Here is a 22,581-nt window from a genome sequence, read left to right as displayed (position 1 = left end):
TGACATCAATCAGATAATGGAACCATGGGATTTAAAAGAACCTGAGAAGATGGGCTCGTCTGCGATTTAATCCCAGGACCTCTCGCACCCTAAGCGAGAATCATACCCCTTTACCAACGAGCCTACTGTTCATGTATTTTCATGTATACTAATGAAATTGGAAGTGAAACTGTTGGAATACATTAGTATTTTAAAATACTATCAGATAATTGAACTAAGCACTTTTAAAGAACCTGAGAAAACAGGCTCATCCAGGATATGAACCTGGCACCTTTTGCACCCGAAGCAAGAATCATACACCCAGACCAACAAGCCACTAACCAAATAATTTCTTATTCAGTTTTTACCATTTTTAAAGTAAAACTCAAATTATTTAAGAAAAAATGCAAATAACTGGAGAAAACACAATTTCATTTAATGAAGATGAAACATTGTAAAAATAACATAACAACTTAAAACAAAAAATGTGTATGTAGCATTGCAAAAATAATAACTTAGGGTTACTTGTTATCCAAGTATGTATATTAGAAATGTGCAGTGCCAATATTTAGAGGTCCCAATAGAGTTTGGACTTTTTTTGATAGTTGGAACCTAAGACTTGTCACATACTGTGTGCAACTCAAGCATGCAGACCCAGAAGAAAGACAAAATAAAACACCTGCAATTTATTGTTGATCTTTTTGTTAGTCATAATGAGACTATTCTTTTAAAACCACTCAGGGTTATTTAGAAAAAAGAAAGGTAAGAGAAAAACCTGTAATTTAATTTTGACAGTTTTTTGTTTGTCAAAATTAGACTTTTAAGCCACTCAAGGTAACTTAGACAAAATGGAATCTATAGTTTACCCAATATACCACCAAATGGTTGACATTTTACTAAGTATGCATAAGTATATACCTTTAAAAGATGGGCTCATACGGGATTTGTACCGGGGATCTCTCGCACCCTAAGCAAGAATCAACGAGCCCACTGTGCATGTCTTTTTTATGTATATTAATGAAATTGTAAGTAAAACTGTTTGTATACATTAGTGAGTATTTTAAAATGCTATTAAATACTATCAGATATTAAGGACTTTAAAGTACATGAAGAGATGGGCTCATCCGGGATTTGAACCCGGGACCTCTCGCACCCAAAGCGAGAATCATACCCCTAGACCAACGAGCCATCTGCCCAAGGTCTTCTCATTCAGATTTTACCATTTTTAAAGTAAAACTCAAATTATTTAATAAAAAAATGCAATAAGCTGGAAAAAAAGATGTTACATTTTAAAAATACCATAACAATTTAAAAAAATTATTTGTAGCATAGCTAAAATGTTTCCTTAAGGTAAATTTTTGGTCCAAGTATGCATATTTGGAAATTTCAGTGCCAAGATTTATGGGTTCCTATAGAGTTTTAACTTTTCTGATAGCTGGAACCTAAGACTTGTCTCATACTGTGTGCAACTTAAGCATACAGACCAAGAAGAAAGAAAAAAACAAAAACCTGCAATTAATTGTTGACCTTTTTGTTTGTCAAAAAGAGACTATTCTTTTAAGCCACTCATTGTTTCTTAGAAAAAAGCATGGTAAGAGAAAAACCTGTAATTTAATTTTGACTGTTTTTTATTTGTCAAAATGAGACTTCTTTGCAGCCACTCAAAGTTACTTAGACAAAATGGAATCTACAGTTTACCCAATATACCACCAAATGGTTGACAGTTTACTAAATATGCATAAGTTTATACTTTTTTTATGGATTGGCAAAAGAAAAATTCACTTGATGCTTTTGATTTAGGCAATTGACATCAATCAGATAATGGAATCATGGGATTTAAAAGAACCTGAGAAGATGGGCTCGTCTGCGATTTAATCCCAGGACCTCTCGCACCCTAAGCGAGAATCATACCCCTATACCAACGAGCCTACTGTTCATGTATTTTCATGTATACTAATGAAATTGGAAGTGAAACTGTTGGAATACATTAGTATTTTAAAATACTATCAGATAATTGAACTAAGCACTTTTAAAGAACCTGAGAAAACAGGCTCATCCAGGATATGAACCTGGGACCTTTTGCACCCGAAGCTAGAATCATACACCCTGACCAACAAGCCACTAGCCAAATAATTTCTTATTCAGTTTTTAACATTTTTAAAGTGAAACTCTAATTATTTAAGAAAAAATGCAAATAACTGTAGAAAACACAAAAATTTCATTTAATGAAGATGAAACATTTTAAAAATAACATAACAACTTAAAACAAAAAATGTGTATGTAGCATTGCAAAAATAATAACTTAAGGTTACTTGTTATCCAAGTATGTATATTAGAAATGTGCAGTGCCAATATTTAGAGGTCCCAATAGAGTTTGGACTTTTTTTGATAGTTGGAACCTAAGACTTTTCACATACTGTGTGCAACTCAAGCATGCAGACCCAGAAGAAAGACAAAATAAACACCTGCAATTTATTGTTGATCTTTTTGTTAGTCATAATGAGACTATTCTTTTAAGCCACTCAGGGTTATTTAGAAAAAAGAAAGGTAAGAGAAAAACCTGTAATTTAATTTTGACAGTTTTTTGTTTGTCAAAATTAGACTTTTAAGCCACTCAAGGTTACTTAGACAAAATGGAATCTATAGTTTACCCAATATACCACCAAATGGTTGACATTTTACTAAGTATGCATAAGTATATACCTTTAAAAGATGGGCTCATCCGGGATTTGTACCGGGGATCTCTCGCACCCTAAGCAAGAATCAACGAGCCCACTGTGCATGTCTTTTTTATGTATATTAATGAAATTGTAAGTAAAACTGTTTGTATACATTAGTGAGTATTTTAAAATACTATTAAATACTATCAGATATTAAGGACTTTAAAAGTACATGAAGAGATGGGCTCGTCCAGGATTTGAACCCGGGACCTCTCGCACCCAAAGCGAGAATCATACCCCTAGACCAACGAGCCATCTGCCTAAAGTCTTCTCATTCAGATTTTACCATTTTTAAAGTCAAACTCAAATTATTTAATAAAAAAATGCAATAAGCTGGAAAAAAAGATGTTACATTTTAAAAATACCATAACAATTAATAAAAATTATTTGTAGCATAGCTAAAATGTTTCCTTAAGGTAAATTTTTGGTCCAAGTATGCATATTTGGAAATTTCAGTGTCAAGATTTATGGGTTCCTATAGAGTTTTAACTTTTCTGATAGCTGGAACCTAAGACTTGTCTCATACTGTGTGCAACTTAAGCATACAGACCAAGAAGAAAGAAAAAAACAAAAACCTGCAATTAATTAATGACCTTTTTGTTTGTCAAAAAGAGACTATTCTTTTAAGCCACTCATTGTTTCTTAGAAAAAAGCATGGTAAGAGAAAAACCTGTAATTTCATTTTGACTTTTTTATTTGTCAAAATGAGACTTCTTTGCAGCCACTCAAAGTTACTTAGACAAAATGGAATCTACAGTTTACCCAATATACCACCAAATGGTTGACAGTTTACTAAATATGCATAAGTAAATACTTTTTTTTATGGATTGGCAAAAGAAAAATTCACTTGATGCTTTTGACTCAGGCCATTGACATCAATCAGATAATGGAACCATGGGATTTAAAAGAACCTGAGAAGATGGGCTCGTCTGCGATTTAATCCCAGGACCTCTCGCACCCTAAGCGAGAATCATACCCCTTTACCAACGAGCCTACTGTTCATGTATTTTCATGTATACTAATGAAATTGGAAGTGAAACTGTTGGAATACATTAGTATTTTAAAATACTATCAGATAATTGAACTAAGCACTTTTAAAGAACCTGAGAAAACAGGCTCATCCAGGATATGAACCTGGCACCTTTTGCACCCGAAGCAAGAATCATACACCCAGACCAACAAGCCACTAACCAAACAATTTCTTATTCAGTTTTTACCATTTTTAAAGTAAAACTCAAATTATTTAAGAAAAAATGCAAATAACTGGAGAAAACACAATTTCATTTAATGAAGATGAAACATTGTAAAAATAACATAACAACTTAAAACAAAAAATGTGTATGTAGCATTGCAAAAATAATAACTTAGGGTTACTTGTTATCCAAGTATGTATATTAGAAATGTGCAGTGCCAATATTTAGAGGTCCCAATAGAGTTTGGACTTTTTTTGATAGTTGGAACCTAAGACTTGTCACATACTGTGTGCAACTCAAGCATGCAGACCCAGAAGAAAGACAAAATAAAACACCTGCAATTTATTGTTGATCTTTTTGTTAGTCATAATGAGACTATTCTTTTAAAACCACTCAGGGTTATTTAGAAAAAAGAAAGGTAAGAGAAAAACCTGTAATTTAATTTTGACAGTTTTTTGTTTGTCAAAATTAGACTTTTAAGCCACTCAAGGTAACTTAGACAAAATGGAATCTATAGTTTACCCAATATACCACCAAATGGTTGACATTTTACTAAGTATGCATAAGTATATACCTTTAAAAGATGGGCTCATACGGGATTTGTACCGGGGATCTCTCGCACCCTAAGCAAGAATCAACGAGCCCACTGTGCATGTCTTTTTTATGTATATTAATGAAATTGTAAGTAAAACTGTTTGTATACATTAGTGAGTATTTTAAAATGCTATTAAATACTATCAGATATTAAGGACTTTAAAGTACATGAAGAGATGGGCTCATCCGGGATTTGAACCCGGGACCTCTCGCACCCAAAGCGAGAATCATACCCCTAGACCAACGAGCCATCTGCCCAAGGTCTTCTCATTCAGATTTTACCATTTTTAAAGTAAAACTCAAATTATTTAATAAAAAAATGCAATAAGCTGGAAAAAAAGATGTTACATTTTAAAAATACCATAACAATTTAAAAAAATTATTTGTAGCATAGCTAAAATGTTTCCTTAAGGTAAATTTTTGGTCCAAGTATGCATATTTGGAAATTTCAGTGCCAAGATTTATGGGTTCCTATAGAGTTTTAACTTTTCTGATAGCTGGAACCTAAGACTTGTCTCATACTGTGTGCAACTTAAGCATACAGACCAAGAAGAAAGAAAAAAACAAAAACCTGCAATTAATTGTTGACCTTTTTGTTTGTCAAAAAGAGACTATTCTTTTAAGCCACTCATTGTTTCTTAGAAAAAAGCATGGTAAGAGAAAAACCTGTAATTTAATTTTGACTGTTTTTTATTTGTCAAAATGAGACTTCTTTGCAGCCACTCAAAGTTACTTAGACAAAATGGAATCTACAGTTTACCCAATATACCACCAAATGGTTGACAGTTTACTAAATATGCATAAGTTTATACTTTTTTTATGGATTGGCAAAAGAAAAATTCACTTGATGCTTTTGATTTAGGCAATTGACATCAATCAGATAATGGAATCATGGGATTTAAAAGAACCTGAGAAGATGGGCTCGTCTGCGATTTAATCCCAGGACCTCTCGCACCCTAAGCGAGAATCATACCCCTATACCAACGAGCCTACTGTTCATGTATTTTCATGTATACTAATGAAATTGGAAGTGAAACTGTTGGAATACATTAGTATTTTAAAATACTATCAGATAATTGAACTAAGCACTTTTAAAGAACCTGAGAAAACAGGCTCATCCAGGATATGAACCTGGGACCTTTTGCACCCGAAGCTAGAATCATACACCCTGACCAACAAGCCACTAGCCAAATAATTTCTTATTCAGTTTTTAACATTTTTAAAGTGAAACTCTAATTATTTAAGAAAAAATGCAAATAACTGTAGAAAACACAAAAATTTCATTTAATGAAGATGAAACATTTTAAAAATAACATAACAACTTAAAACAAAAAATGTGTATGTAGCATTGCAAAAATAATAACTTAAGGTTACTTGTTATCCAAGTATGTATATTAGAAATGTGCAGTGCCAATATTTAGAGGTCCCAATAGAGTTTGGACTTTTTTTGATAGTTGGAACCTAAGACTTTTCACATACTGTGTGCAACTCAAGCATGCAGACCCAGAAGAAAGACAAAATAAACACCTGCAATTTATTGTTGATCTTTTTGTTAGTCATAATGAGACTATTCTTTTAAGCCACTCAGGGTTATTTAGAAAAAAGAAAGGTAAGAGAAAAACCTGTAATTTAATTTTGACAGTTTTTTGTTTGTCAAAATTAGACTTTTAAGCCACTCAAGGTTACTTAGACAAAATGGAATCTATAGTTTACCCAATATACCACCAAATGGTTGACATTTTACTAAGTATGCATAAGTATATACCTTTAAAAGATGGGCTCATCCGGGATTTGTACCGGGGATCTCTCGCACCCTAAGCAAGAATCAACGAGCCCACTGTGCATGTCTTTTTTATGTATATTAATGAAATTGTAAGTAAAACTGTTTGTATACATTAGTGAGTATTTTAAAATACTATTAAATACTATCAGATATTAAGGACTTTAAAAGTACATGAAGAGATGGGCTCGTCCAGGATTTGAACCCGGGACCTCTCGCACCCAAAGCGAGAATCATACCCCTAGACCAACGAGCCATCTGCCTAAAGTCTTCTCATTCAGATTTTACCATTTTTAAAGTCAAACTCAAATTATTTAATAAAAAAATGCAATAAGCTGGAAAAAAAGATGTTACATTTTAAAAATACCATAACAATTAATAAAAATTATTTGTAGCATAGCTAAAATGTTTCCTTAAGGTAAATTTTTGGTCCAAGTATGCATATTTGGAAATTTCAGTGTCAAGATTTATGGGTTCCTATAGAGTTTTAACTTTTCTGATAGCTGGAACCTAAGACTTGTCTCATACTGTGTGCAACTTAAGCATACAGACCAAGAAGAAAGAAAAAAACAAAAACCTGCAATTAATTAATGACCTTTTTGTTTGTCAAAAAGAGACTATTCTTTTAAGCCACTCATTGTTTCTTAGAAAAAAGCATGGTAAGAGAAAAACCTGTAATTTCATTTTGACTTTTTTATTTGTCAAAATGAGACTTCTTTGCAGCCACTCAAAGTTACTTAGACAAAATGGAATCTACAGTTTACCCAATATACCACCAAATGGTTGACAGTTTACTAAATATGCATAAGTAAATACTTTTTTTTATGGATTGGCAAAAGAAAAATTCACTTGATGCTTTTGACTCAGGCCATTGACATCAATCAGATAATGGAACCATGGGATTTAAAAGAACCTGAGAAGATGGGCTCGTCTGCGATTTAATCCCAGGACCTCTCGCACCCTAAGCGAGAATCATACCCCTTTACCAACGAGCCTACTGTTCATGTATTTTCATGTATACTAATGAAATTGGAAGTGAAACTGTTGGAATACATTAGTATTTTAAAATACTATCAGATAATTGAACTAAGCACTTTTAAAGAACCTGAGAAAACAGGCTCATCCAGGATATGAACCTGGCACCTTTTGCACCCGAAGCAAGAATCATACACCCAGACCAACAAGCCACTAACCAAACAATTTCTTATTCAGTTTTTACCATTTTTAAAGTAAAACTCAAATTATTTAAGAAAAAATGCAAATAACTGGAGAAAACACAATTTCATTTAATGAAGATGAAACATTGTAAAAATAACATAACAACTTAAAACAAAAAATGTGTATGTAGCATTGCAAAAATAATAACTTAGGGTTACTTGTTATCCAAGTATGTATATTAGAAATGTGCAGTGCCAATATTTAGAGGTCCCAATAGAGTTTGGACTTTTTTTGATAGTTGGAACCTAAGACTTGTCACATACTGTGTGCAACTCAAGCATGCAGACCCAGAAGAAAGACAAAATAAAACACCTGCAATTTATTGTTGATCTTTTTGTTAGTCATAATGAGACTATTCTTTTAAAACCACTCAGGGTTATTTAGAAAAAAGAAAGGTAAGAGAAAAACCTGTAATTTAATTTTGACAGTTTTTTGTTTGTCAAAATTAGACTTTTAAGCCACTCAAGGTAACTTAGACAAAATGGAATCTATAGTTTACCCAATATACCACCAAATGGTTGACATTTTACTAAGTATGCATAAGTATATACCTTTAAAAGATGGGCTCATCCGGGATTTGTACCGGGGATCTCTCGCACCCTAAGCAAGAATCAACGAGCCCACTGTGCATGTCTTTTTTATGTATATTAATGAAATTGTAAGTAAAACTGTTTGTATACATTAGTGAGTATTTTAAAATACTATTAAATACTATCAGATATTAAGGACTTTAAAAGTACATGAAGAGATGGGCTCGTCCGGGATTTGAACCCGGGACCTCTCGCACCCAAAGCGAGAATCATACCCCTAGACCAACGAGCCATCTGCCCAAGGTCTTCTCATTCAGATTTTACCATTTTTAAAGTAAAACTCAAATTATTTAATAAAAAAATGCAATAAGCTGGAAAAAAAGATGTTACATTTTAAAAATACCATAACAATTTAAAAAAATGATTTGTAGCATAGCTAAAATGTTTCTTTAAGGTAAATTTTTGGTCCAAGTATGCATATTTGGAAATTTCAGTGCCAAGATTTATGGGTTCCTATAGAGTTTTAACTTTTCTGATAGCTGGAACCTAAGACTTGTCTCATACTGTGTGCAACTTAAGCATACAGACCAAGAAGAAAGAAAAAAACAAAAACCTGCAATTAATTGTTGACCTTTTTGTTTGTCAAAAAGAGACTATTCTTTTAAGCCACTCATTGTTTCTTAGAAAAAAGCATGGTAAGAGAAAAACCTGTAATTTAATTTTGACTGTTTTTTATTTGTCAAAATGAGACTTCTTTGCAGCCACTCAAAGTTACTTAGACAAAATGGAATCTACAGTTTACCCAATATACCACCAAATGGTTGACAGTTTACTACATATGCATAAGTATATACTTTTTTTATGGATTGGCAAAAGAAAAATTCACTTGATGCTTTTGATTTAGGCAATTGACATCAATCAGATAATGGAACCATGGGATTTAAAAGAACCTGAGAAGATGGGCTCGTCTGCGATTTAATCCTAGGACCTCTCGCACCCTAAGCGAGAATCATACCCCTTTACCAACGAGCCTACTGTTCATGTATTTTCATGTATACTAATGAAATTGGAAGTGAAACTGTTGGAATACATTAGTATTTTAAAATACTATCAGATAATTGAACTAAGCACTTTTAAAGAACCTGAGAAAACAGGCTCATCCAGGTTATGAACCTGGCACCTTTTGCACCTGAAGCAAGAATCATACACCCAGACCAACAAGCCACTAGCCAAATAATTTCTTATTCAGTTTTTACCATTTTTAAAGTAAAACTCAAATTATTTAAGAAAAAATGCAAATAGCTGGAGAAAACACAATTTCATTTAATGAAGATAAAACATTTTAAAAATAACATAACAACTTAAAACAAAAAATGTGTATGTAGCATTGCAAAAATAATAACTTAAGGTTACTTGTTATCCAAGTATGTATATTAGAAATGTGCAGTGCCAATATTTAGAGGTCCCAATAGAGTTTGGACTTTTTTTGATAGTTGGAACCTAAGACTTGTCACATACTGTGTGCAACTCAAGCATGCAGACCCAGAAGAAAGACAAAATAAACACCTGCAATTTATTGTTGATCTTTTTGTTAGTCATAATGAGACTATTCTTTTAAGCCACTCAGGGATATTTAGAAAAAAGAAAGGTAAGAGAAAAACCTGTAATTTAATTTTGACAGATTTTTGTTTGTCAAAATTAGACTTTTAAGCCACTCAAGGTTACTTAGACAAAATGGAATCTATAGTTTACCCAATATACCACCAAATGGTTGACATTTTACTAAGTATGCATAAGTATATACCTTTAAAAGATGGGCTCATCCGGGATTTGTACCAGGGATCTCTCACACCCTAAGCAAGAATCAACGAGCCCACTGTGCATGTCTTTTTTATGTATATTAATGAAATTGTAAGTAAAACTGTTTGTATACATTAGTGAGTATTTTAAAATGCTATTAAATACTATCAGATATTAAGGACTTTAAAAGTACATGAAGAGATGGGCTCGTCCGGGATTTGAACCCGGGACCTCTCGCACCCAAAGCGAGAATCATACCCCTAGACCAACGAGCCATCTGCCCAAGGTCTTCTCATTCAGATTTTACCATTTTTAAAGTAAAACTCAAATTATTTAATAAAAAAATGCAATAAGCTGGAAAAAAAGATGTTACATTTTAAAAATACCATAACAATTGAAAAAAATTATTTGTAGCATAGCTAAAATGTTTCCTTAAGGTAAATTTTTGGTCCAAGTATGCATATTTGGAAATTTCAGTGCCAAGATTTATGGGTTCCTATAGAGTTTTAACTTTTCTGATAGCTGGAACCTAAGACTTGTCTCATACTGTGTGCAACTTAAGCATACAAACCAAGAAGAAAGAAAAAAACAAAAACCTGCAATTAATTGTTGACCTTTTTGTTTGTCAAAAAGAGACTATTCTTTTAAGACACTCATTGTTTCTTAGAAAATAGCATGGTAAGAGAAAAACCTGTAATTTCATTTTGACTTTTTTATTTGTCAAAATGAGACTTCTTTGCAGCCACTCAAAGTTACTTAGACAAAATGGAATCTACAGTTTACCCAATATACCACCAAATGGTTGACAGTTTACTAAATATGCATAAGTATATACTTTTTTTTATGGATTGGCAAAAGAAAAATTCACTTGATGCTTTTGACTCAGGCAATTGACATCAATCAGATAATGGAACCATGGGATTTAAAAGAACCTGAGAAGATGGGCTCGTCTGCGATTTATTCCCAGGACCTCTCACACCCTAAGCGAGAATCATACCCCTATACCAACGAGCCTACTGTTCATGTATTTTCATGTATACTAATGAAATTGGAAGTGAAACTGTTGGAATACATTAGTATTTTAAAATACTATCAGATAATTGAACTAAGCACTTTTAAAGAACCTGAGAAAACAGGCTCATCCAGGATATGAACCTGGCACCTTTTGCACCCGAAGCAAGAATCATACACCCAGACCAACAAGCCACCAGCCAAATAATTTCTTATTCAGTTTTTACCATTTTTAAAGTAAAACTCAAATTATTTAAGAAAAAATGCAAATAGCTGGAGAAAACACAATTTCATTTAATGAAGATAAAACATTTTAAAAATAACATAACAACTTAAAACAAAAAATGTGTATGTAGCATTGCAAAAATAATAACTTAAGGTTACTTGTTATCCAAGTATGTATATTAGAAATGTGCAGTGCCAATATTTAGAGGTCCCAATAGAGTTTGGACTTTTTTTGATAGTTGGAACCTAAGACTTGTCACATACTGTGTGCAACTCAAGCATGCAGACCCAGAAGAAAGACAAAATAAACACCAGCAATTTATTGTTGATCTTTTTGTTAGTCATAATGAGACTATTCTTTTAAGCCACTCAAGGTTATTTAGAAAAAAGAAAGGTAAGAGAAAAACCTGTAATTTAATTTTGACAGTTTTTTGTTTGTCAAAATTAGACTTTTAAGCCACTCAAGGTTACTTAGACAAAATGGAATCTATAGTTTACCCAATATACCACCAAATGGTTGACATTTTACTAAGTATGCATAAGTATATACCTTTAAAAGATGGGCTCATCCAGGATTTGTACCGGGGATCTCTCGCACCCTAAGCAAGAATCAACGAGCCCACTGTGCATGTCTTTTTTATGTATATGAATGAAATTGTAAGTAAAACTGTTTGTATACATTAGTGAGTATTTTAAAATGCTAATAAATACTATCAGATATTAAGGACTTTAAAAGTACATGAAGAGATGGGCTCGTCCAGTATTTGAACCCAGGACCTCTCGCACCCAAAGCGAGAATCATACCCCTAGACCAACGAGCCATCTGCCCAAGGTCTTCTCATTCAGATTTTACCATTTTTAAAGTAAAACTCAAATTATTTAATAAAAAAATGCAATAAGCTGGAAAAAAAGATGTTACATTTTAAAAATACCATAACAATTTAAAAAAATTATTTGTAGCATAGCTAAAATGTTTCCTTAAGGTAAATTTTTGGTCCAAGTATGCATATTTGGAAATTTCAGTGCCAAGATTTATGGGTTCCTATAGAGTTTTAACTTTTCTGATAGCTGGAACCTAAGACTTGTCTCATACTGTGTGCAACTTAAGCATACAGACCAAGAAGAAAGAAAAAAACAAAAACCTGCAATTAATTGTTGACCTTTTTGTTTTTCAAAAAGAGACTATTCTTTTAAGCCACTCATTGTTTCTTAGAAAAAAGCATGGTAAGAGAAAAACCTGTAATTTCATTTTGACTTTTTTATTTGTCAAAATGAGACTTCTTTGCAGCCACTCAAAGTTACTTAGACAAAATGGAATCTACAGTTTACCCAATATACCACCAAATGGTTGACAGTTTACTAAATATGCATAAGTATATACTTTTTTTTATGGATTGGCAAAAGAAAAATTCACTTGATGCTTTTGACTCAGGCAATTGACATCAATCAGATAATGGAACCATGGGATTTAAAAGAACCTGAGAAGATGGGCTCGTCTGCGATTTAATCCCAGGACCTCTCACACCCTAAGCGAGAATCATACCCCTATACCAACGAGCCTACTGTTCATGTATTTTCATGTATACTAATGAAATTGGAAGTGAAACTGTTGGAATACATTAGTATTTTAAAATACTATCAGATAATTGAACTAAGCACTTTTAAAGAACCTGAGAAAACAGGCTCATCCAGGATATGAACCTGGCACCTTTTGCACCTGAAGCAAGAATCATACACCCAGACCAACAAGCCACTAGCCAAATAATTTCTTATTCAGTTTTTACCATTTTTAAAGTAAAACTCAAATTATTTAAGAAAAAATGCAAATAGCTGGAGAAAACACAATTTCATTTAATGAAGATAAAACATTTTAAAAATAACATAACAACTTAAAACAAAAAATGTGTATGTAGCATTGCAAAAATAATAACTTAAGGTTACTTGTTATCCAAGTATGTATATTAGAAATGTGCAGTGCCAATATTTAGAGGTCCCAATAGAGTTTGGACTTTTTTTGATAGTTGGAACCTAAGACTTGTCACATACTGTGTGCAACTCAAGCATGCAGACCCAGAAGAAAGACAAAATAAACACCTGCAATTTATTGTTGATCTTTTTGTTAGTCATAATGAGACTATTCTTTTAAGCCACTCAGGGTTATTTAGAAAAAAGAAAGGTAAGAGAAAAACCTGTAATTTAATTTTGACAGTTTTTTGTTTGTCAAAATTAGACTTTTAAGCCACTCAAGGTTACTTAGACAAAATGGAATCTATAGTTTACCCAATATACCACCAAATGGTTGACATTTTACTAAGTATGCATAAGTATATACCTTTAAAAGATGGGCTCATCCGGGATTTGTACCGGGGATCTCTCGCACCCTAAGCAAGAATCAACGAGCCCACTGTGCATGTCTTTTTTATGTATATTAATGAAATTGTAAGTAAAACTGTTTGTATACATTAGTGAGTATTTTAAAATACTATTAAATACTATCAGATATTAAGGACTTTAAAAGTACATGAAGAGATGGGCTCGTCCGGGATTTGAACCCGGGACCTCTCGCACCCAAAGCGAGAATCATACCCCTAGACCAACGAGCCATCTGCCCAAGGTCTTCTCATTCAGATTTTACCATTTTTAAAGTAAAACTCAAATTATTTAATAAAAAAATGCAATAAGCTGGAAAAAAAGATGTTACATTTTAAAAATACCATAACAATTTAAAAAAATTATTTGTAGCATAGCTAAAATGTTTCCTTAAGGTAAATTTTTGGTCCAAGTATGCATATTTGGAAATTTCAGTGCCAAGATTTATGGGTTCCTATAGAGTTTTAACTTTTCTGATAGCTGGAACCTAAGACTTGTCTCATACTGTGTGCAACTTAAGCATACAAACCAAGAAGAAAGAAAAAAACAAAAACCTGCAATTAATTGTTGACCTTTTTGTTTGTCAAAAAGAGACTATTCTTTTAAGCCACTCATTGTTTCTTAGAAAAAAGCATGGTAAGAGAAAAACCTGTAATTTCATTTTGACTTTTTTATTTGTCAAAATGAGACTTCTTTGCAGCCACTCAAAGTTACTTAGACAAAATGGAATCTACAGTTTACCCAATATACCACCAAATGGTTGACAGTTTACTAAATATGCATAAGTATATACTTTTTTTTATGGATTGGCAAAAGAAAAATTCACTTGATGCTTTTGACTCAGGCAATTGACATCAATCAGATAATGGAACCATGGGATTTAAAAGAACCTGAGAAGATGGGCTCGTCTGCGATTTAATCCCAGGACCTCTCACACTCTAAGCGAGAATCATACCCCTATACCAACGAGCCTACTGTTCATGTATTTTCATGTATACTAATGAAATTGGAAGTGAAACTGTTGGAATACATTAGTATTTTAAAATACTATCAGATAATTGAACTAAGCACTTTTAAAGAACCTGAGAAAACAGGCTCATCCAGGATATGAACCTGGCACCTTTTGCACCCGAAGCAAGAATCATACACCCAGACCAACAAGCCACCAGCCAAATAATTTCTTATTCAGTTTTTACCATTTTTAAAGTAAAACTCAAATTATTTAAGAAAAAATGCAAATAGCTGGAGAAAACACAATTTCATTTAATGAAGATAAAACATTTTAAAAATAACATAACAACTTAAAACAAAAAATGTGTATGTAGCATTGCAAAAATAATAACTTAAGGTTACTTGTTATCCAAGTATGTATATTAGAAATGTGCAGTGCCAATATTTAGAGGTCCCAATAGAGTTTGGACTTTTTTTGATAGTTGGAACCTAAGACTTGTCACATACTGTGTGCAACTCAAGCATGCAGACCCAGAAGAAAGACAAAATAAACACCAGCAATTTATTGTTGATCTTTTTGTTAGTCATAATGAGACTATTCTTTTAAGCCACTCAAGGTTATTTAGAAAAAAGAAAGGTAAGAGAAAAACCAGTAATTTAATTTTGACAGTTTTTTGTTTGTCAAAATTAGACTTTTAAGCCACTCAAGGTTACTTAGACAAAATGGAATCTATAGTTTACCCAATATACCACCAAATGGTTGACATTTTACTAAGTATGCATAAGTATATACCTTTAAAAGATGGGCTCATCCAGGATTTGTACCGGGGATCTCTCGCACCCTAAGCAAGAATCAACGAGCCCACTGTGCATGTCTTTTTTATGTATATGAATGAAATTGTAAGTAAAACTGTTTGTATACATTAGTGAGTATTTTAAAATGCTATTAAATACTATCAGATATTAAGGACTTTAAAAGTACATGAAGAGATGGGCTCGTCCAGGATTTGAACCCGGGACCTCTCGCACCCAAAGCGAGAATCATACCCCTAGACCAACGAGCCATCTGCCCAAGGTCTTCTCATTCAGATTTTACCATTTTTAAAGTAAAACTCAAATTATTTAATAAAAAAATGCAATAAGCTGGAAAAAAAGATGTTACATTTTAAAAATACCATAACAATTTAAAAAAATTATTTGTAGCATAGCTAAAATGTTTCCTTAAGGTAAATTTTTGGTCCAAGTATGCATATTTGGAAATTTCAGTGCCAAGATTTATGGGTTCCTATAGAGTTTTAACTTTTCTGATAGCTGGAACCTAAGACTTGTCTCATACTGTGTGCAACTTAAGCATACAGACCAAGAAGAAAGAAAAAAACAAAAACCTGCAATTAATTGTTGACCTTTTTGTTTTTCAAAAAGAGACTATTCTTTTAAGCCACTCATTGTTTCTTAGAAAAAAGCATGGTAAGAGAAAAACCTGTAATTTCATTTTGACTTTTTTATTTGTCAAAATGAGACTTCTTTGCAGCCACTCAAAGTTACTTAGACAAAATGGAATCTACAGTTTACCCAATATACCACCAAATGGTTGACAGTTTACTAAATATGCATAAGTATATACTTTTTTTTATGGATTGGCAAAAGAAAAATTCACTTGATGCTTTTGACTCAGGCAATTGACATCAATCAGATAATGGAACCATGGGATTTAAAAGAACCTGAGAAGATGGGCTCGTCTGCGATTTAATCCCAGGACCTCTCACACCCTAAGCGAGAATCATACCCCTATACCAACGAGCCTACTGTTCATGTATTTTCATGTATACTAATGAAATTGGAAGTGAAACTGTTGGAATACATTAGTATTTTAAAATACTATCAGATAATTGAACTAAGCACTTTTAAAGAACCTGAGAAAACAGGCTCATCCAGGATATGAACCTGGCACCTTTTGCACCTGAAGCAAGAATCATACACCCAGACCAACAAGCCACTAGCCAAATAATTTCTTATTCAGTTTTTACCATTTTTAAAGTAAAACTCAAATTATTTAAGAAAAAATGCAAATAGCTGGAGAAAACACAATTTCATTTAATGAAGATAAAACATTTTAAAAATAACATAACAACTTAAAACAAAAAATGTGTATGTAGCATTGCAAAAATAATAACTTAAGGTTACTTGTTATCCAAGTATGTATATTAGAAATGTGCAGTGCCAATATTTAGAGGTCCCAATAGAGTTTGGACTTTTTTTGATAGTTGGAACCTAAGACTTGTCACATACTGTGTGCAACTCAAGCATGCAGACCCAGAAGAAAGACAAAATAAACACCTGCAATTTATTGTTGATCTTTTTGTTAGTCATAATGAGACTATTCTTTTAAGCCACTCAGGGTTATTTAGAAAAAAGAAAGGTAAGAGAAAAACCTGTAATTTAATTTTGACAGTTTTTTGTTTGTCAAAATTAGACTTTTAAGCCACTCAAGGTTACTTAGACAAAATGGAATCTATAGTTTACCCAATATACCACCAAATGGTTGACATTTTACTAAGTATGCATAAGTATATACCTTTAAAAGATGGGCTCATCCGGGATTTGTACCGGGGATCTCTCGCACCCTAAGCAAGAATCAACGAGCCCACTGTGCATGTCTTTTTTATGTATATTAATGAAATTGTAAGTAAAACTGTTTGTATACATTAGTGAGTATTTTAAAATACTATTAAATACTATCAGATATTAAGGACTTTAAAAGTACATGAAGAGATGGGCTCGTCCGGGATTTGAACCCGGGACCTCTCGCACCCAAAGCGAGAATCATACCCCTAGACCAACGAGCCATCTGCCCAAGGTCTTCTCATTCAGATTTTACCATTTTTAAAGTAAAACTCAAATTATTTAATTAAAAAATGCAATAAGCTGGAAAAAAAGATGTTACATTTTAAAAATACCATAACAATTTAAAAAAATTATTTGTAGCATAGCTAAAATGTTTCCTTAAGGTAAATTTTTGGTCCAAGTATGCATATTTGGAAATTTCAGTGCCAAGATTTATGGGTTCCTATAGAGTTTTAACTTTTCTGATAGCTGGAACCTAAGACTTGTCTCATACTGTGTGCAACTTAAGCATACAAACCAAGAAGAAAGAAAAAAACAAAAACCTGCAATTAATTGTTGACCTTTTTGTTTGTCAAAAAGAGACTATTCTTTTAAGCCACTCATTGTTTCTTAGAAAAAAGCATGGTAAGAGAAAAACCTGTAATTTCATTTTGACTTTTTTATTTGTCAAAATGAGACTTCTTTGCAGCCACTCAAAGTTACTTAGACAAAATGGAATCTACAGTTTACCCAATATACCACCAAATGGTTGACAGTTTACTAAATATGCATAAGTATATACTTTTTTTTATGATTGGCAAAAGAAAAATTCACTTGATGCTTTTGTCTCAGGCAATTGACATCAATCAGATAATGGAACCATGGGATTTAAAAGAACCTGAGAAGATGGGCTCGTCTGCGATTTAATCCCAGGACCTCTCACACCCTAAGCGAGAATCATACCCCTATACCAACGAGCCTACTGTTCATGTATTTTCATGTATACTAATGAAATTGGAAGTGAAACTGTTGGAATACATTAGTATTTTAAAATACTATCAGATAATTGAACTAAGCACTTTTAAAGAACCTGAGAAAACAGGCTCATCCAGGATATGAACCTGGCACCTTTTGCACCCGAAGCAAGAATCATACACCCAGACCAACAAGCCACCAGCCAAATAATTTCTTATTCAGTTTTTACCATTTTTAAAGTAAAACTCAAATTATTTAAGAAAAAATGCAAATAGCTGGAGAAAACACAATTTCATTTAATGAAGATAAAACATTTTAAAAATAACATAACAACTTAAAACAAAAAATGTGTATGTAGCATTGCAAAAATAATAACTTAAGGTTACTTGTTATCCAAGTATGTATATTAGAAATGTGCAGTGCCAATATTTAGAGGTCCCAATAGAGTTTGGACTTTTTTTGATAGTTGGAACCTAAGACTTGTCACATACTGTGTGCAACTCAAGCATGCAGACCCAGAAGAAAGACAAAATAAACACCTGCAATTTATTGTTGATCTTTTTGTTAGTCATAATGAGACTATTCTTTTAAGCCACTCAGGGTTATTTAGAAAAAAGAAAGGTAAGAGAAAAACCTGTAATTTAATTTTGACAGTTTTTTGTTTGTCAAAATTAGACTTTTAAGCCACTCAAGGTTACTTAGACAAAATGGAATCTATAGTTTACCCAATATACCACCAAATGGTTGACATTTTACTAAGTATGCATAAGTATATACCTTTAAAAGATGGGCTCATCCGGGATTTGTACCGGGGATCTCTCGCACCCTAAGCAAGAATCAACGAGCCCACTGTGCATGTCTTTTTTATGTATATTAATGAAATTGTAAGTAAAACTGTTTGTATACATTAGTGAGTATTTTAAAATACTATTAAATACTATCAGATATTAAGGACTTTAAAAGTACATGAAGAGATGGGCTCGTCCGGGATTTGAACCCGGGACCTCTCGCACCCAAAGCGAGAATCATACCCCTAGACCAACGAGCCATCTGCCCAAGGTCTTCTCATTCAGATTTTACCATTTTTAAAGTAAAACTCAAATTATTTAATTAAAAAATGCAATAAGCTGGAAAAAAAGATGTTACATTTTAAAAATACCATAACAATTTAAAAAAATTATTTGTAGCATAGCTAAAATGTTTCCTTAAGGTAAATTTTTGGTCCAAGTATGCATATTTGGAAATTTCAGTGCCAAGATTTATGGGTTCCTATAGAGTTTTAACTTTTCTGATAGCTGGAACCTAAGACTTGTCTCATACTGTGTGCAACTTAAGCATACAAACCAAGAAGAAAGAAAAAAACAAAAACCTGCAATTAATTGTTGACCTTTTTGTTTGTCAAAAAGAGACTATTCTTTTAAGCCACTCATTGTTTCTTAGAAAAAAGCATGGTAAGAGAAAAACCTGTAATTTCATTTTGACTTTTTTATTTGTCAAAATGAGACTTCTTTGCAGCCACTCAAAGTTACTTAGACAAAATGGAATCTACAGTTTACCCAATATACCACCAAATGGTTGACAGTTTACTAAATATGCATAAGTATATACTTTTTTTTATGATTGGCAAAAGAAAAATTCACTTGATGCTTTTGTCTCAGGCAATTGACATCAATCAGATAATGGAACCATGGGATTTAAAAGAACCTGAGAAGATGGGCTCGTCTGCGATTTAATCCCAGGACCTCTCACACCCTAAGCGAGAATCATACCCCTATACCAACGAGCCTACTGTTCATGTATTTTCATGTATACTAATGAAATTGGAAGTGAAACTGTTGGAATACATTAGTATTTTAAAATACTATCAGATAATTGAACTAAGCACTTTTAAAGAACCTGAGAAAACAGGCTCATCCAGGATATGAACCTGGCACCTTTTGCACCCGAAGCAAGAATCATACACCCAGACCAACAAGCCACCAGCCAAATAATTTCTTATTCAGTTTTTACCATTTTTAAAGTAAAACTCAAATTATTTAAGAAAAAATGCAAATAGCTGGAGAAAACACAATTTCATTTAATGAAGATAAAACATTTTAAAAATAACATAACAACTTAAAACAAAAAATGTGTATGTAGCATTGCAAAAATAATAACTTAAGGTTACTTGTTATCCAAGTATGTATATTAGAAATGTGCAGTGCCAATATTTAGAGGTCCCAATAGAGTTTGGACTTTTTTTGATAGTTGGAACCTAAGACTTGTCACATACTGTGTGCAACTCAAGCATGCAGACCCAGAAGAAAGACAAAATAAACACCAGCAATTTATTGTTGATCTTTTTGTTAGTCATAATGAGACTATTCTTTTAAGCCACTCAAGGTTATTTAGAAAAAAGAAAGGTAAGAGAAAAACCTGTAATTTAATTTTGACAGTTTTTTGTTTGTCAAAATTAGACTTTTAAGCCACTCAAGGTTACTTAGACAAAATGGAATCTATAGTTTACCCAATATACCACCAAATGGTTGACATTTTACTAAGTATGCATAAGTATATACCTTTAAAAGATGGGCTCATCCAGGATTTGTACCGGGGATCTCTCGCACCCTAAGCAAGAATCAACGAGCCCACTGTGCATGTCTTTTTTATGTATATGAATGAAATTGTAAGTAAAACTGTTTGTATACATTAGTGAGTATTTTAAAATGCTATTAAATACTATCAGATATTAAGGACTTTAAAAGTACATGAAGAGATGGGCTCGTCCGGGATTTGAACCCGGGTCCTCTCGCACCCAAAGCGAGAATCATACCCCTAGACCAACGAGCCATCTGCCCAAGGTCTTCTCATTCAGATTTTACCATTTTTAAAGTAAAACTCAAATTATTTAATTAAAAAATGCAATAAGCTGGAAAAAAAGATGTTACATTTTAAAAATACCATAACAATTTAAAAAAATTATTTGTAGCATAGCTAAAATGTTTCCTTAAGGTAAATTTTTGGTCCAAGTATGCATATTTGGAAATTTCAGTGCCAAGATTTATGGGTTCCTATAGAGTTTTAACTTTTCTGATAGCTGGAACCTAAGACTTGTCTCATACTGTGTGCAACTTAAGCATACAGACCAAGAAGAAAGAAAAAAACAAAAACCTGCAATTAATTGTTGACCTTTTTGTTTGTCAAAAAGAGACTATTCTTTTAAGCCACTCATTGTTTCTTAGAAAAAAGCATGGTAAGAGAAAAACCTGTAATTTCATTTTGACTGTTTTTTATTTGTCAAAATGAGACTTCTTTGCAGCCACTCAAAGTTACTTAGACAAAATGGAATCTACAGTTTACCCAATATACCACCAAATGGTTGACAGTTTACTACATATGCATAAGTATATACTTTTTTTATGGATTGGCAAAAGAAAAATTCACTTGATGCTTTTGATTAAGCCAATTGACATCAATCAGATAATGGAACCATGGGATTTAAAAGAACCTGAGAAGATGGGCTCGTCTGCGATTTAATCCTAGGACCTCTCGCACCCTAAGCGAGAATCATACCCCTTTACCAACGAGCCTACTGTTCATGTATTTTCATGTATACTAATGAAATTGGAAGTGAAACTGTTGGAATACATTAGTATTTTAAAATACTATCAGATAATTGAACTAAGCACTTTTAAAGAACCTGAGAAAACAGGCTCATCCAGGTTATGAACCTGGCACCTTTTGCACCTGAAGCAAGAATCATACACCCAGACCAACAAGCCACTAGCCAAATAATTTCTTATTCAGTTTTTACCATTTTTAAAGTAAAACTCAAATTATTTAAGAAAAAATGCAAATAGCTGGAGAAAACACAATTTCATTTAATGAAGATAAAACATTTTAAAAATAACATAACAACTTAAAACAAAAAATGTGTATGTAGCATTGCAAAAATAATAACTTAAGGTTACTTGTTATCCAAGTATGTATATTAGAAATGTGCAGTGCCAATATTTAGAGGTCCCAATAGAGTTTGGACTTTTTTTGATAGTTGGAACCTAAGACTTGTCACATACTGTGTGCAACTCAAGCATGCAGACCCAGAAGAAAGACAAAATAAACACCTGCAATTTATTGTTGATCTTTTTGTTAGTCATAATGAGACTATTCTTTTAAGCCACTCAGGGATATTTAGAAAAAAGAAAGGTAAGAGAAAAACCTGTAATTTAATTTTGACAGTTTTTTGTTTGTCAAAATTAGACTTTTAAGCCACTCAAGGTTACTTAGACAAAATGGAATCTATAGTTTACCCAATATACCACCAAATGGTTGACATTTTACTAAGTATGCATAAGTATATACCTTTAAAAGATGGGCTCATCCGGGATTTGTACCGGGGATCTCTCGCACCCTAAGCAAGAATCAACGAGCCCACTGTGCATGTCTTTTTTATGTATATGAATGAAATTGTAAGTAAAACTGTTTGTATACATTAGTGAGTATTTTAAAATGCTATTAAATACTATCAGATATTAAGGACTTTAAAAGTACATGAAGAGATGGGCTCGTCCGGGATTTGAACCCGGGTCCTCTCGCACCCAAAGCGAGAATCATACCCCTAGACCAACGAGCCATCTGCCCAAGGTCTTCTC

General features: G+C 32.8%; 12 non-coding genes across 12 annotated transcripts; all 12 read right to left on the bottom strand.

Moving 5' to 3' along the window:
* Positions 1 to 1,095: 1,095 nt before the first annotated feature.
* On the bottom strand, positions 1,096 to 1,167 carry TRNAP-UGG (transfer RNA proline (anticodon UGG)). The gene has a single exon. It is a non-coding gene; the product is annotated as a tRNA-Pro (tRNA).
* A 1,714-nt stretch (positions 1,168 to 2,881) lies between these two features.
* On the bottom strand, positions 2,882 to 2,953 carry TRNAP-UGG (transfer RNA proline (anticodon UGG)). The gene has a single exon. It is a non-coding gene; the product is annotated as a tRNA-Pro (tRNA).
* A 1,711-nt stretch (positions 2,954 to 4,664) lies between these two features.
* On the bottom strand, positions 4,665 to 4,736 carry TRNAP-UGG (transfer RNA proline (anticodon UGG)). The gene has a single exon. It is a non-coding gene; the product is annotated as a tRNA-Pro (tRNA).
* A 1,714-nt stretch (positions 4,737 to 6,450) lies between these two features.
* On the bottom strand, positions 6,451 to 6,522 carry TRNAP-UGG (transfer RNA proline (anticodon UGG)). The gene has a single exon. It is a non-coding gene; the product is annotated as a tRNA-Pro (tRNA).
* Positions 6,523 to 8,234: 1,712 nt separating this feature from the next.
* TRNAP-UGG (transfer RNA proline (anticodon UGG)) lies at positions 8,235 to 8,306 on the bottom strand. The gene has a single exon. It is a non-coding gene; the product is annotated as a tRNA-Pro (tRNA).
* A 1,711-nt stretch (positions 8,307 to 10,017) lies between these two features.
* TRNAP-UGG (transfer RNA proline (anticodon UGG)) lies at positions 10,018 to 10,089 on the bottom strand. The gene has a single exon. It is a non-coding gene; the product is annotated as a tRNA-Pro (tRNA).
* A 3,492-nt stretch (positions 10,090 to 13,581) lies between these two features.
* TRNAP-UGG (transfer RNA proline (anticodon UGG)) lies at positions 13,582 to 13,653 on the bottom strand. The gene has a single exon. It is a non-coding gene; the product is annotated as a tRNA-Pro (tRNA).
* Positions 13,654 to 15,363: 1,710 nt separating this feature from the next.
* Positions 15,364 to 15,435, bottom strand: TRNAP-UGG (transfer RNA proline (anticodon UGG)). The gene has a single exon. It is a non-coding gene; the product is annotated as a tRNA-Pro (tRNA).
* Positions 15,436 to 17,145: 1,710 nt separating this feature from the next.
* TRNAP-UGG (transfer RNA proline (anticodon UGG)) lies at positions 17,146 to 17,217 on the bottom strand. Its single transcript has one exon. It is a non-coding gene; the product is annotated as a tRNA-Pro (tRNA).
* Positions 17,218 to 18,926: 1,709 nt separating this feature from the next.
* On the bottom strand, positions 18,927 to 18,998 carry TRNAP-UGG (transfer RNA proline (anticodon UGG)). The gene has a single exon. It is a non-coding gene; the product is annotated as a tRNA-Pro (tRNA).
* Positions 18,999 to 20,707: 1,709 nt separating this feature from the next.
* On the bottom strand, positions 20,708 to 20,779 carry TRNAP-UGG (transfer RNA proline (anticodon UGG)). The gene has a single exon. It is a non-coding gene; the product is annotated as a tRNA-Pro (tRNA).
* Positions 20,780 to 22,490: 1,711 nt separating this feature from the next.
* TRNAP-UGG (transfer RNA proline (anticodon UGG)) lies at positions 22,491 to 22,562 on the bottom strand. The gene has a single exon. It is a non-coding gene; the product is annotated as a tRNA-Pro (tRNA).
* Between the last annotated feature and the right edge of the window lie 19 nt (positions 22,563 to 22,581).

Source organism: Pseudophryne corroboree, chromosome 3, assembly GCF_028390025.1.
Source record: "Pseudophryne corroboree isolate aPseCor3 chromosome 3, aPseCor3.hap2, whole genome shotgun sequence".
NCBI classification, from domain to species: domain Eukaryota; kingdom Metazoa; phylum Chordata; class Amphibia; order Anura; family Myobatrachidae; genus Pseudophryne; species Pseudophryne corroboree.
Note: the sequence above shows the minus strand (reverse complement) of the source record. Positions and strands in the feature narration are given on the sequence as shown.